The sequence below is a fragment of the Oncorhynchus nerka genome, unplaced genomic scaffold, assembly GCF_034236695.1.
Source record: "Oncorhynchus nerka isolate Pitt River unplaced genomic scaffold, Oner_Uvic_2.0 unplaced_scaffold_1258, whole genome shotgun sequence".
NCBI lineage: Eukaryota > Metazoa > Chordata > Actinopteri > Salmoniformes > Salmonidae > Oncorhynchus > Oncorhynchus nerka.
In genome coordinates, this window is record NW_027040084.1 from 49,597 (window position 1) to 65,000 (window position 15,404).

The 15,404-nt window shown below is 44.7% G+C and overlaps 1 pseudogene; it reads left to right on the forward strand.

The window, feature by feature from the left end:
* LOC115130923 (semaphorin-4F-like) overlaps positions 1-15,404 on the forward strand; it is a 32,151-nt pseudogene that overhangs the window by 10,074 nt on the left and 6,673 nt on the right.

Sequence of the window (15,404 nt, forward strand, 5' to 3'; positions counted from 1 at the left end):
GCAGGTTAGACACACACTGCTGTTACTGTAGGTTAGACACACACTGCTGTTACTGTAGGTTAGACACACACTGCTGTTACTGTAGGTTAGACACACACTCTGCTGTTACTGTAGGTTAGACACACACTGCTGTTACTGCAGGTTAGACACACACACTGCTGTTACTGTAGGTTAGACACACACTGCTGTTACACACACTGCTGTTACTGTAGGTTAGACACACACTGTAGGTTAGACACACTGTTACTGTAGGTTAGACACACACTCTGCTGTTACCGTAGGTTAGACACACACTGCTGTTACTGTAGGTTAGACACACACTCTGCTGTTACTGTAGGTTAGACACACACTGCTGTTACTGCAGGTTAGACACACACTGCTGTTACTGTAGGTTAGACACACACTGCTGTTACTGTAGGTTAGACACACACTGCTGTTACTGTAGGTTAGACACACACTGCTGTTACTGTAGGTTAGACACACACTGCTGTTACTGTAGGTTAGACACACACTGCTGTTACTGTAGGTTAGACACACACTCTGCTGTTACTGTAGGTTAGACACACACTGCTGTTACTGCAGGTTAGACACACACACTGCTGTTACTGTAGGTTAGACACACACTGCTGTTACTGTAGGTTAGACACACACACTGCTGTTACTGTAGGTTAGACACACACTGCTGTTACTGCAGGTTAGACACACACTGCTGTTACTGTAGGTTAGACACACACTGCTGTTACTGTAGGTTAGACACACACTGCTGTTACTGTAGGTTAGACACACACTGCTGTTACTGCAGGTTAGACACACACTGCTGTTACTGTAGGTTAGACACACACTGCTGTTACTGTAGGTTAGACACACACTGCTGTTACTGCAGGTTAGACACACACTGCTGTTACTGTAGGTTAGACACACACTGCTGTTACTGCAGGTTAGACACACACTGCTGTTACTGTAGGTTAGACACACACTGCTGTTACTGTAGGTTAGACACACACTGCTGTTACTGTAGGTTAGACACACACTGCTGTTACTGTAGGTTAGACACACAGACACACACTGCTGTTACTGTAGGTTAGACACACACTGCTGTTACTGCAGGTTAGACACACACACTGCTGTTACTGCAGGTTAGACACACACTGCTGTTACTGCAGGTTAGACACACACTGCTGTTACTGTAGGTTAGACACACACTGCTGTTACTGTAGGTTAGACACACACACTGCTGTTACTGCAGGTTAGACACACACACTGCTGTTACTGCAGGTTAGACACACACACTGCTGTTACTGTAGGTTAGACACACACACTGCTGTTACTGTAGGTTAGACACACACTGCTGTTACTGCAGGTTAGACACACACTGCTGTTACTGTAGGTTAGACACACACTGCTGTTACTGTAGGTTAGACACACACTGCTGTTACTGTAGGTTAGACACACACTGCTGTTACTGTAGGTTAGACACACACTGCTGTTACTGTAGGTTAGACACACACTGCTGTTACTGTAGGTTAGACACACACTGCTGTTACTGTAGGTTAGACACACACACTGCTGTTACTGTAGGTTAGACACACACTGCTGTTACTGTACGTTAGACACACACACTGCTGTTACTGTAGGTTAGACACACACTGCTGTTACTGTAGGTTAGACACACACTGCTGTTACTGTAGGTTAGACACACACTGCTGTTACTGTAGGTTAGACACACACTGCTGTTACTGCAGGTTAGACACACACTGCTGTTACTGTAGGTTAGACACACACTGCTGTTACTGTAGGTTAGACACACACACTGCTGTTACTGTAGGTTAGACACACACTGCTGTTACTGTAGGTTAGACACACACTGCTGTTACTGTAGGTTAGACACACACACTGCTGTTACTGCAGGTTAGACACACACTGCTGTTACTGTAGGTTAGACACACACTGCTGTTACTGTAGGTTAGACACACACTGCTGTTACTGTAGGTTAGACACACACTGCTGTTACTGTAGGTTAGACACACACTGCTGTTACTGTAGGTTAGACACACACTGCTGTTACTGTAGGTTAGACACACACTGCTGTTACTGCAGGTTAGACACACACTGCTGTTACTGCAGGTTAGACACACACTGCTGTTACTGCAGGTTAGACACACACACTGCTGTTACTGTAGGTTAGACACACACACTGCTGTTACTGTAGGTTAGACACACACTGCTGTTACTGCAGGTTAGACACACACTGCTGTTACTGTAGGTTAGACACACACACTGCTGTTACTGCAGGTTAGACACACACTGCTGTTACTGTTACTGGTTAGACACACACACTGCTGTTACTGTAGGTTAGACACACACTGCTGTTACTGTAGGTTAGACACACACACTGCTGTTACTGTAGGTTAGACACACACTGCTGTTACTGTAGGTTAGACACACACTGCTGTTACTGTAGGTTAGACACACACTGCTGTTACTGCAGGTTAGACACACACACTGCTGTTACTGTAGGTTAGACACACACTCTGCTGTTACTGTAGGTTAGACACACACTGCTGTTACTGCAGGTTAGACACACACTGCTGTTACTGTAGGTTAGACACACACACTGCTGTCACTGTAGGTTAGACACACACACTGCTGTTACTGCAGGTTAGACACACACTGCTGTTACTGCAGGTTAGACACACACTGCTGTTACTGCAGGTTAGACACACACTGCTGTTACTGCAGGTTAGACACACACTGCTGTTACTGTAGGTTAGACACACACACTGCTGTTACTGTAGGTTAGACACACACACTGCTGTTACTGTAGGTTAGACACACACTGCTGTTACTGTAGGTTAGACACACACTGCTGTTACTGTAGGTTAGACACACACTGCTGTTACTGCAGGTTAGACACACACTGCTGTTACTGTAGGTTAGACACACACTGCTGTTACTGTAGGTTAGACACACACTGCTGTTACTGTAGGTTAGACACACACTGCTGTTACTGTAGGTTAGACACACACTGCTGTTACTGTAGGTTAGACACACACTGCTGTTACTGTAGGTTAGACACACACTGCTGTTACTGTAGGTTAGACACACACTGCTGTTACTGCAGTTTAGTTACTGAGGTTAGACACACACACACACACTGCTGTTACTGCAGGTTAGACACACACTGCTGTTACTGCAGGTTAGACACACACACTGCTGTTACTGTAGGTTAGACACACACTGCTGTTACTGCAGGTTAGACACACACTGCTGTTACTGCAGGTTAGACACACTGCCGTTAGACACACACACTGCTGTTACTGCAGGTTAGACACACACTGCTGTTACTGTAGGTTAGACACACACTGCTGTTACTGTAGGTTAGACACACACTGCTGTTACTGTAGGTTAGACACACACTGCTGTTACTGTAGGTTAGACACACACTGCTGTTACTGCAGGTTAGACACACACTGCTGTTACTGCAGGTTAGACACACACTGCTGTTACTGTACTGTAGGTTAGACACACAGGTTAGACACACACTGCTGTTACTGTAGGTTAGACACACACTGCTGTTACTGCAGGTTAGACACACACTGCTGTTACTGTAGGTTAGACACACACTGCTGTTACTGTAGGTTAGACACACACTGCTGTTACTGTAGGTTAGACACACACTGCTGTTACTGTAGGTTAGACACACACTGCTGTTACTGCAGGTTAGACACACACTGCTGTTACTGTAGGTTAGACACACACTGCTGTTACTGCAGGTTAGACACACACTGCTGTTACTGTAGGTTAGACACACACTGCTGTTACTGTAGGTTAGACACACACTGCTGTTACTGCAGGTTAGACACACACTGCTGTTACTGTAGGTTAGACACACACTGCTGTTACTGTAGGTTAGACACACACTGCTGTTACTGTAGGTTAGACACACACTGCTGTTACTGTAGGTTAGACACACACTGCTGTTACTGTAGGTTAGACACACACTGCTGTTACACACACTGCTGTTACTGTAGGTTAGACACACACTGCTGTTACTGTAGGTTAGACACACACTGCTGTTACTGTAGGTTAGACACACACTGCTGTTACTGCAGGTTAGACACACACACTGCTGTTACTGTAGGTTAGACACACACTGCTGTTACTGTAGGTTAGACACACTGCTGTTACTGTAGGTTAGACACACACTGCTGTTACTGTAGGTTAGACACACACTGCTGTTACTGTAGGTTAGACACACACTGCTGTTACTGCAGGTTAGACACACACTGCTGTTACTGTAGGTTAGACACACACTGCTGTTACTGTAGGTTAGACACACACACTGCTGTTACTGTAGGTTAGACACACACTGCTGTTACTGCAGGTTAGACACACACACTGCTGTTACTGTAGGTTAGACACACACTGCTGTTACTGTAGGTTAGACACACACTGCTGTTACTGTAGGTTAGACACACACTGCTGTTACTGTAGGTTAGACACACACTGCTGTTACTGCAGGTTAGACACACACTGCTGTTACTGTAGGTTAGACACACACTGCTGTTACTGTAGGTTAGACACACACACTGCTGTTACTGTAGGTTAGACACACACACTGCTGTTACTGTACGTTACACACACACTGCTGTTACTGTACATTAGACACACACACTGCTGTTACTGTAGGTTAGACACACACTGCTGTTACTGTAGGTTAGACACACACTGCTGTTACTGTACGTTAGACACACACACTGCTGTTACTGCAGGTTAGACACACACACTGCTGTTACTGTAGGTTAGACACACACTGCTGTTACTGCAGGTTAGACACACACTGCTGTTACTGTAGGTTAGACACACACTGCTGTTACTGTAGGTTAGACACACACACTGCTGTTACTGTAGGTTAGACACACACTGCTGTTACTTAGGTTAGACACACACTGCTGTTACTGTAGGTTAGACACACACTGCTGTTACTGTAGGTTAGACACACACTGCTGTTACTGTAGGTTAGACACACACTGCTGTTACTGTAGGTTAGACACACACTGCTGTTACTGTAGGTTAGACACACACACTGCTGTTACTGCAGGTTAGACACACACACTGCTGTTACTGTAGGTTAGACACACACTGCTGTTACTGTAGGTTAGACACACTGCTGTTACTGTAGGTTAGACACACACTGCTGTTACTGTAGGTTAGACACACACTGCTGTTACTGCAGGTTAGACACACACTGCTGTTACTGTAGGTTAGACACACACTGCTGTTACTGTAGGTTAGACACACACTGCTGTTACTGTAGGTTAGACACACACTGCTGTTACTGTAGGTTAGACACACACTGCTGTTACTGCAGGTTAGACACACACTGCTGTTACTGCAGGTTAGACACACACTGCTGTTACTGTAGGTTAGACACACACTGCTGTTACTGTAGGTTAGACACACACTGCTGTTACTGTAGGTTAGACACACACTGCTGTTACTGTAGGTTAGACACACACTGCTGTTACTGCAGGTTAGACACACACTGCTGTTACTGTAGGTTAGACACACACTGCTGTTACTGTAGGTTAGACACACACTGCTGTTACTGTAGGTTAGACACACACTGCTGTTACTGTAGGTTAGACACACTGCTGTTACTGTAGGTTAGACACACACTGCTGTTACTGTAGGTTAGACACACACTGCTGTTACTGCAGGTTAGACACACACACTGCTGTTACTGTAGGTTAGACACACACACTGCTGTTACTGTAGGTTAGACACACACTGCTGTTACTGTAGGTTAGACACACACTGCTGTTACTGCAGGTTAGACACACACTGCTGTTACTGTAGGTTAGACACACACTGCTGTTACTGTAGGTTAGACACACACACTGCTGTTACTGTTAGGTTAGGTTAGACACACACTGCTGTTACTGTAGGTTAGACACACACTGCTGTTACTGCAGGTTAGACACACACTGCTGTTACTGTAGGTTAGACACACACTGCTGTTACTGTAGGTTAGACACACACTGCTGTTACTGTAGGTTAGACACACACTGCTGTTACTGCAGGTTAGACACACACACTGCTGTTACTGTAGGTTAGACACACACTGCTGTTACTGTAGGTTAGACACACACACTGCTGTTACTGTAGGTTAGACACACACTGCTGTTACTGTAGGTTAGACACACACTGCTGTTACTGCAGGTTAGACACACACACTGCTGTTACTGCAGGTTAGACACACACACTGCTGTTACTGTAGGTTAGACACACACTGCTGTTACTGTAGGTTAGACACACACTGCTGTTACTGTAGGTTAGACACACACTGCTGTTACTGTAGGTTAGACACACACTGCTGTTACTGTAGGTTAGACACACACACACACTGCTGTTACTGTAGGTTAGACACACACTGCTGTTACTGTAGGTTAGACACACACTGCTGTTACTGTTAGGTTAGACACACACACTGCTGTTACTGCAGGTTAGACACACACTGCTGTTACTGCAGGTTAGACACACACACTGCTGTTACTGCAGGTTAGACACACACTGCTGTTACTGTAGGTTAGACACACACTGCTGTTACTGTAGGTTAGACACACACTGCTGTTACTGTAGGTTAGACACACACTGCTGTTACTGCAGGTTAGACACACACTGCTGTTACTGTAGGTTAGACACACACTGCTGTTACTGTAGGTTAGACACACACTGCTGTTACTGTAGGTTAGACACACACTGCTGTTACTGTAGGTTAGACACACACTGCTGTTACTGTAGGTTAGACACACACACTGCTGTTACTGTAGGTTAGACACACACTGCTGTTACTGCAGGTTAGACACACACTGCTGTTACTGCTGTTACTGTAGGTTAGACACACACTGCTGTTACTGTAGGTTAGACACACACTGCTGTTACTGTAGGTTAGACACACACTGCTGTTACACACACTGCTGTTACTGTAGGTTAGACACACACTGCTGTTACTGTAGGTTAGACACACACTGCTGTTACTGCAGGTTAGACACACACTGCTGTTACTGTAGGTTAGACACACACTGCTGTTACTGTAGGTTAGACACACACTGCTGTTACTGTAGGTTAGACACACACTGCTGTTACTGCAGGTTAGACACACACTGCTGTTACTGTAGGTTAGACACACACTGCTGTTACTGTAGGTTAGACACACACTGCTGTTACTGCAGGTTAGACACACACTGCTGTTACTGTAGGTTAGACACACACTGCTGTTACTGTAGGTTAGACACACACTGCTGTTACTGTAGGTTAGACACACACACTGCTGTTACTGTAGGTTAGACACACACTGCTGTTACTGTAGGTTAGACACACACTGCTGTTACTGTAGGTTAGACACACACTGCTGTTACTGTAGGTTAGACACACACACTGCTGTTACTGTAGGTTAGACACACACTGCTGTTACTGTAGGTTAGACACACACACTGCTGTTACTGTAGGTTAGACACACACTGCTGTTACTGTAGGTTAGACACACACTGCTGTTACTGTAGGTTAGACACACACACTGCTGTTACTGTAGGTTAGACACACACACTGCTGTTACTGTAGGTTAGACACACACTGCTGTTACTGCAGGTTAGACACACACACTGCTGTTACTGTAGGTTAGACACACACTCTGCTGTTACTGTAGGTTAGACACACACTGCAGGTTAGACACACACTGCTGTTACTGTAGGTTAGACACACACTGCTGTTACTGCAGGTTAGACACACACTGCTGTTACTGTAGGTTAGACACACACTGCTGTTACTGTAGGTTAGACACACACTGCTGTTACTGTAGGTTAGACACACACTGCTGTTACTGCAGGTTAGACACACACTGCTGTTACTGTAGGTTAGACACACTGCTGTTACTGCTGTTACACACAGGTTAGACACACACTGCTGTTACTGTAGGTTAGACACACACTGCTGTTACTGTTAGGTTAGACACACACACTGCTGTTACTGCAGGTTAGACACACACACACTGCTGTTACTGCAGGTTAGACACACACTGCTGTTACTGTAGGTTAGACACACACTGCTGTTACTGTAGGTTAGACACACACTGCTGTTACTGCAGGTTAGACACACACACTGCTGTTACTGCAGGTTAGACACACACTCTGCTGTTACTGTAGGTTAGACACACACTGCTGTTACTGCAGGTTAGACACACACTGCTGTTACTGTAGGTTAGACACACACTGCTGTTACTGTAGGTTAGACACACACTGCTGTTACTGCAGGTTAGACACACACTGCTGTTACTGTAGGTTAGACACACACACACTGCTGTTACTGTAGGTTAGACACACACTGCTGTTACTGTAGGTTAGACACACACTGCTGTTACTGTAGGTTAGACACACACACTGCTGTTACTGTAGGTTAGACACACACACTGCTGTTACTGCAGGTTAGACACACACTGCTGTTACTGTAGGTTAGACACACACTGCTGTTACTGTAGGTTAGACACACACACTGCTGTTACTGTAGGTTAGACACACACACTGCTGTTACTGTAGGTTAGACACACACTGCTGTTACTGTAGGTTAGACACACACACTGCTGTTACTGTAGGTTAGACACACACTGCTGTTACTGTAGGTTAGACACACACTGCTGTTACTGTAGGTTAGACACACACTGTTACTGTTACTGCAGGTTAGACACACACTGCTGTTACTGTAGGTTAGACACACACTGCTGTTACTGTAGGTTAGACAGGTTAGACACACACTGCTGTTACTGCAGGTTACACACACACTGCTGTTACTGTAGGTTAGACACACACTGCTGTTACTGTAGGTTAGACACACACACTGCTGTTACTGCAGGTTAGACACACACTGCTGTTACTGTAGGTTAGACACACACACTGCTGTTACTGCAGGTTAGACACACACTGCTGTTACTGTAGGTTAGACACACACTGCTGTTACTGTAGGTTAGACACACACACTGCTGTTACTGTAGGTTAGACACACACTGCTGTTACTGCAGGTTAGACACACACTGCTGTTACTGTAGGTTAGACACACACACTGCTGTTACTGTAGGTTAGACACACACTGCTGTTACTGCAGGTTAGACACACACACTGCTGTTACTGTAGGTTAGACACACACTGCTGTTACTGTAGGTTAGACACACACTGCTGTTACTGTAGGTTAGACACACACTGCTGTTACTGTAGGTTAGACACACTGCTGTTACTGTAGGTTAGACACACTGCTGTTACTGTAGGTTAGACACACACTGCTGTTACTGTAGGTTAGACACACACTGCTGTTACTGTACGTTAGACACACACTGCTGTTACTGCAGGTTAGACACACACTGCTGTTACACACACACTGCTGTTACTGTAGGTTAGACACACACTGCTGTTACTGTAGGTTAGACACACTGCTGTTACACTGCTGTTGTTAGACACACACTCTGCTGTTACTGTAGGTTAGACACACACTGCTGTTACTGTAGGTTAGACACACACACTGCTGTTACTGCAGGTTGTAGGTTAGACACACACTGCTGTTACTGTTAGGTTAGACACACACACTGCTGTTACTGTAGGTTAGACACACACTGCTGTTACTGTAGGTTAGACACACACTGCTGTTACTGTAGGTTAGACACACACTGCTGTTACTGCAGGTTAGACACACACTGCTGTTACTGTAGGTTAGACACACACTGCTGTTACTGTAGGTTAGACACACACACTGCTGTTACTGTAGGTTAGACACACACTGCTGTTACTGTAGGTTAGACACACACTGCTGTTACTGTAGGTTAGACACACACTGCTGTTACTGTAGGTTAGACACACACTGCTGTTACTGTAGGTTAGACACACACACACACACTGCTGTTACTGTTAGGTTAGACACACACTGCTGTTACTGTAGGTTAGACACACACACTGCTGTTACTGTTAGGTTAGACACACACTGCTGTTACTGTAGGTTAGACACACACTGCTGTTACTGTAGGTTAGACACACACTGCTGTTACTGTAGGTTAGACACACACTGCTGTTACTGTAGGTTAGACACACACTGCTGTTACTGTAGGTTAGACACACACTGCTGTTACTGTAGGTTAGACACACACTGCTGTTACTGTAGGTTAGACACACACACTGCTGTTACTGTAGGTTAGACACACACTGCTGTTACTGTAGGTTAGACACACACTGCTGTTACTGTAGGTTAGACACACACTGCTGTTACTGTTACTGTTACTGTAGGTTAGACACACACTGCTGTTACACACACACTGCTGTTACTGTAGGTTAGACACACACTGCTGTTACTGTAGGTTAGACACACACTGCTGTTACTGTTACTGTAGGTTAGACACACACTGCTGTTACTGTAGGTTAGACACACACACTGCTGTTACTGCTGTTAGGTTAGACACACACTGCTGTTACTGTAGGTTAGACACACACTGCTGTTACTGTAGGTTAGACACACACTCTGCTGTTACTGTAGGTTAGACACACACTGCTGTTACTGCAGGTTAGACACACACTGCTGTTACTGTAGGTTAGACACACACTGCTGTTACTGTAGGTTAGACACACACTGCTGTTACTGTAGGTTAGACACACACTGTTAGGTTAGACACACACTGCTGTTACTGTAGGTTAGACACACACTGCTGTTACTGTAGGTTAGACACACACTGCTGTTACTGTAGGTTAGACACACACTGCTGTTACTGTAGGTTAGACACACACTGCTGTTACTGTAGGTTAGACACACTGCTGTTACTGTAGGTTAGACACACACTGCTGTTACTAGGTTAGACACACACTGCTAGGTTACTGGTTAGACACACACTGCTGTTACTGTAGGTTAGACACACACTGCTGTTACTGTAGGTTAGACACACACTGCTGTTACTGTAGGTTAGACACACACTGCTGTTACTGTAGGTTAGACACACACTGCTGTTACTGTAGGTTAGACACACACTGCTGTTACACACACACTGCTGTTACTGTAGGTTAGACACACACTGCTGTTACTGTAGGTTAGACACACACTGCTGTTACTGTAGGTTAGACACACACTGCTGTTACTGTAGGTTAGACACACACTGCTGTTACTGTAGGTTAGACACACACTGCTGTTACTGTAGGTTAGACACACACTGCTGTTACTGTAGGTTAGACACACACTGCTGTTACTGTAGGTTAGACACACACTGCTGTTAGGTTAGACACACACTGCTGTTACTGTAGGTTAGACACACACTGCTGTTACTGTAGGTTAGACACACACTGCTGTTACTGTAGGTTAGACACACACTGCTGTTACTAGGTTAGACACACACTGCTGTTACTGTAGACACACACACTGCTGTTACTGTAGGTTAGACACACACTGCTGTTACTGTAGGTTAGACACACACTGCTGTTACTGTAGGTTAGACACACACTGCTGTTACTGTAGGTTAGACACACACTGCTGTTACTGTAGGTTAGACACACACTGCTGTTACTGTAGGTTAGACACACACTGCTGTTACTGTAGGTTAGACACACACTGCTGTTACTGTAGGTTAGACACACACTGCTGTTACTGTAGGTTAGACACACACACTGCTGTTACTGTAGGTTAGACACACACACACACTGCTGTTACTGTAGGTTAGACACACACTGCTGTTACTGTAGGTTAGACACACACTGCTGTTACTGTAGGTTAGACACACACTGCTGTTACTGTAGGTTACACACACTGCTGTTACTGAGGTTAGACACACACTGCTGTTACTAGGTTAGACACACAGCTGTTTAGACACACACTGCTGTTACTGTAGGTTAGACACACACTGCACACACTGCTGTTACTGTTAGACACAGGTTAGACACACACTGCTGTTACTGTAGGTTAGACACACACTGCTGTTACTGTAGGTTAGACACACACTGCTGTTGTGTAGGTTAGACACACAGGTTAGACACACACTGCTGTTACTGTAGGTTAGACACACACTGCTGTTACTGTAGGTTAGACACACACTGCTGTTACTGTAGGTTAGACACACACTGCTGTTACTGTAGGTTAGACACACACACTGCTGTTACTGTAGGTTAGACACACACTGCTGTTACTGTAGGTTAGACACACACTGCTGTTACTGTAGGTTAGACACACACTGCTGTTACTGTAGGTTAGACACACACTGCTGTTACTGTAGGTTAGACACACACTGCTGTTACTGTAGGTTAGACACACACTGCTGTTACTGTAGGTTAGACACACACTCTGCTGTTACCGTAGGTTAGACACACACTGCTGTTACTGTAGGTTAGACACACACTGCTGTTACTGTAGGTTAGACACACACTGCTGTTACTGTAGGTTAGACACACACTGCTGTTACTGTAGGTTAGACACACACTGCTGTTACTGTAGGTTAGACACACACTGCTGTTACTGTAGGTTAGACACACACTGCTGTTACTGTAGGTTAGACACACACTGCTGTTACTGTAGGTTAGACACACACTGCTGTTACTGTAGGTTAGACACACACTGCTGTTACTGTAGGTTAGACACACACTGTAGGTTAGACACACACTGCTGTTACTGTAGGTTAGTTAGACACACACTGCTGTTACTGTAGGTTAGACACACACTGCTGTTACTGTAGGTTAGACACACACACTGCTGTTACTGTAGGTTAGACACACACTGCTGTTACTGTAGGTTAGACACACACTGCTGTTACTGTAGGTTAGACACACACTGCTGTTACTGTAGGTTAGACACACACTGCTGTTACACACACTGCTGTTACTGTAGGTTAGACACACACTGCTGTTACTGTAGGTTAGACACACACTGCTGTTACTGTAGGTTAGACACACACTGCTGTTACTGTAGGTTAGACACACACTGCTAGACACACACTGCTGTTACTGTAGGTTAGACACACACTGCTGTTACTGTAGGTTAGACACACACTGCTGTTACACACACTGCTGTTACTGTAGGTTAGACACACACTGCTGTTACTGTAGGTTAGACACACACTGCTGTTACTGTAGGTTAGACACACACTGCTGTTACTGTAGGTTAGACACACACTGCTGTTACTGTAGGTTAGACACACACTGCTGTTACTGCAGGTTAGACACACACTGCTGTTACTGTAGGTTAGACACACACTGCTGTTACTGTAGGTTAGACACACACTGCTGTTACTGTAGGTTAGACACACACTGCTGTTACTGTAGGTTAGACACACACTGCTGTTACTGTAGGTTAGACACACACTGCTGTTACTGTAGGTTAGACACACACTGCTGTTACTGTAGGTTAGACACACACTGCTGTTACTGTAGGTTAGACACACACTGCTGTTACTGTAGGTTAGACACACACTGCTGTTACTGTAGGTTAGACACACACTGCTGTTACTGTAGGTTAGACACACACTGCTGTTACTGTAGGTTAGACACACACTGCTGTTACTGTAGGTTAGACACACACTGCTGTTACTGTAGGTTAGACACACACTGCTGTTACTGTAGGTTAGACACACACTGCTGTTACTGTAGGTTAGACACACACTGCTGTTACTGTAGGTTAGACACACACTGCTGTTACTGGTTAGGTTAGACACACACTGCTGTTACTGTAGGTTAGACACACACTGCTGTTACTGTAGGTTAGACACACACTGCACACACACTGCTGTTACTGTAGGTTAGACACACAGTTACTGTAGGTTAGACACACACTGCTGTTACTGTAGGTTAGACACACACTGCTGTTACTGTAGGTTAGACACACACACTGCTGTTACTGTAGGTTAGACACACACTGCTGTTACTGTAGGTTAGACACACACACTGCTGTTACTGTAGGTTAGACACACACTGCTGTTACTGTAGGTTAGACACACACACTGCTGTTACTGTAGGTTAGACACTCACACTCATAAACACGCTCCCACTCTATCACATCCTGTATATTTGTGTGTACTGTAGATGGAGTGCTGTACACCGCCTCCCCTTCTAACTTCCTGGGCACGATTTTTGACATCACCAGGGCAACAGGTCAAGAGGTGCACGTGCATCAGTCCATCAACTGGCTCAGTGGTGAGACCCATCTGTCAATCACACACACTCCCAATGCATGTTGGGAAAGATGATAAAATACTTCTACTGTCCAAACTTCTGTAACACCAAACAACAACAGAATGTGTCCAATGAAGAGTTTAACTCAGGATGTGGTTTAGCAGTGTAGTGTTACTTACCTAATGAGTTCTCTTTGATGGTGGTCTATATCTTTAACCATTCACATGTTTTACGTCAGTGAAGTCATAACCGTATAAAATAAACATCACCACAGCTCTTATGGAAACAGGATGTTTTGGTATCATTTTATAAATTCCATCAGATAACTTTTTATTTTCGACATGGTGAGATCTTTTTGTGGCGGTAGAATGAAGGATGTGAGAAGTGGAGATGGAAACATCTTTATATGCTCGTATTGATGTAACAACCATCATATGGAAGTAAACTGGGAGTCATGCGATGACATGTTGTGTGGTCCTCCCACTACGACTCGGGAAGTCATGCAGTTTATTAGGCTACAGATGAAATAACTGAAAGTGCAAGGTGATTTTGATGCTCTTTTCCAATAAATATCGAGGGTCTTATTCTGGTGATGTGATGATCGATGCTTGACTGCAGTTTGACAAATACAAATATTCTTGCTCTTATCGATAGTAATCTAATCATGTAGACTAGCCTTCCCACACTGTATCTGTGTGCTGGCTAGAGCGCTCGTGCCAAGACCAGAATATGCACATTTGCTATTTAACCTAACCTGGGATATAACTATCGGTACAGTTGAAAATGGAAACACATTGAACTTTACATTTTTATTTGGTACATGAAAACTTAAGCGAAAAATAATGTTTTGTGTGTCTACGTCATCACACATTGATTTTTATCCGCAAAAAGACAGTTTAGTGGAAACACCACTGATGAGAAAATGTGCATGTTTGTCTGGGGCTACAAGGAAAATGGGCATGTTTGTCTGGGTCTACAAGGAAAATGTGCATGTTTGTCTGGGGCTACAAGGAAAATGTGCATGTTTGTCTGGGGCTACAAGGAAAATGTGCATGTTTGTTGTCAAGGAAAATGTGCATGTTTGTCTACAAGGAAAATGTGCATGTTTGTCTGGGGCTACAAGGAAAATGTGCATGTTTGTCTCAAGGAAAATGTGCATGTTTGTCTGGGGCTACAAGGAAAATGTGCATGTTTGTCTGGGGCTACAAGGAAAATGTGCATGTTTGTCTG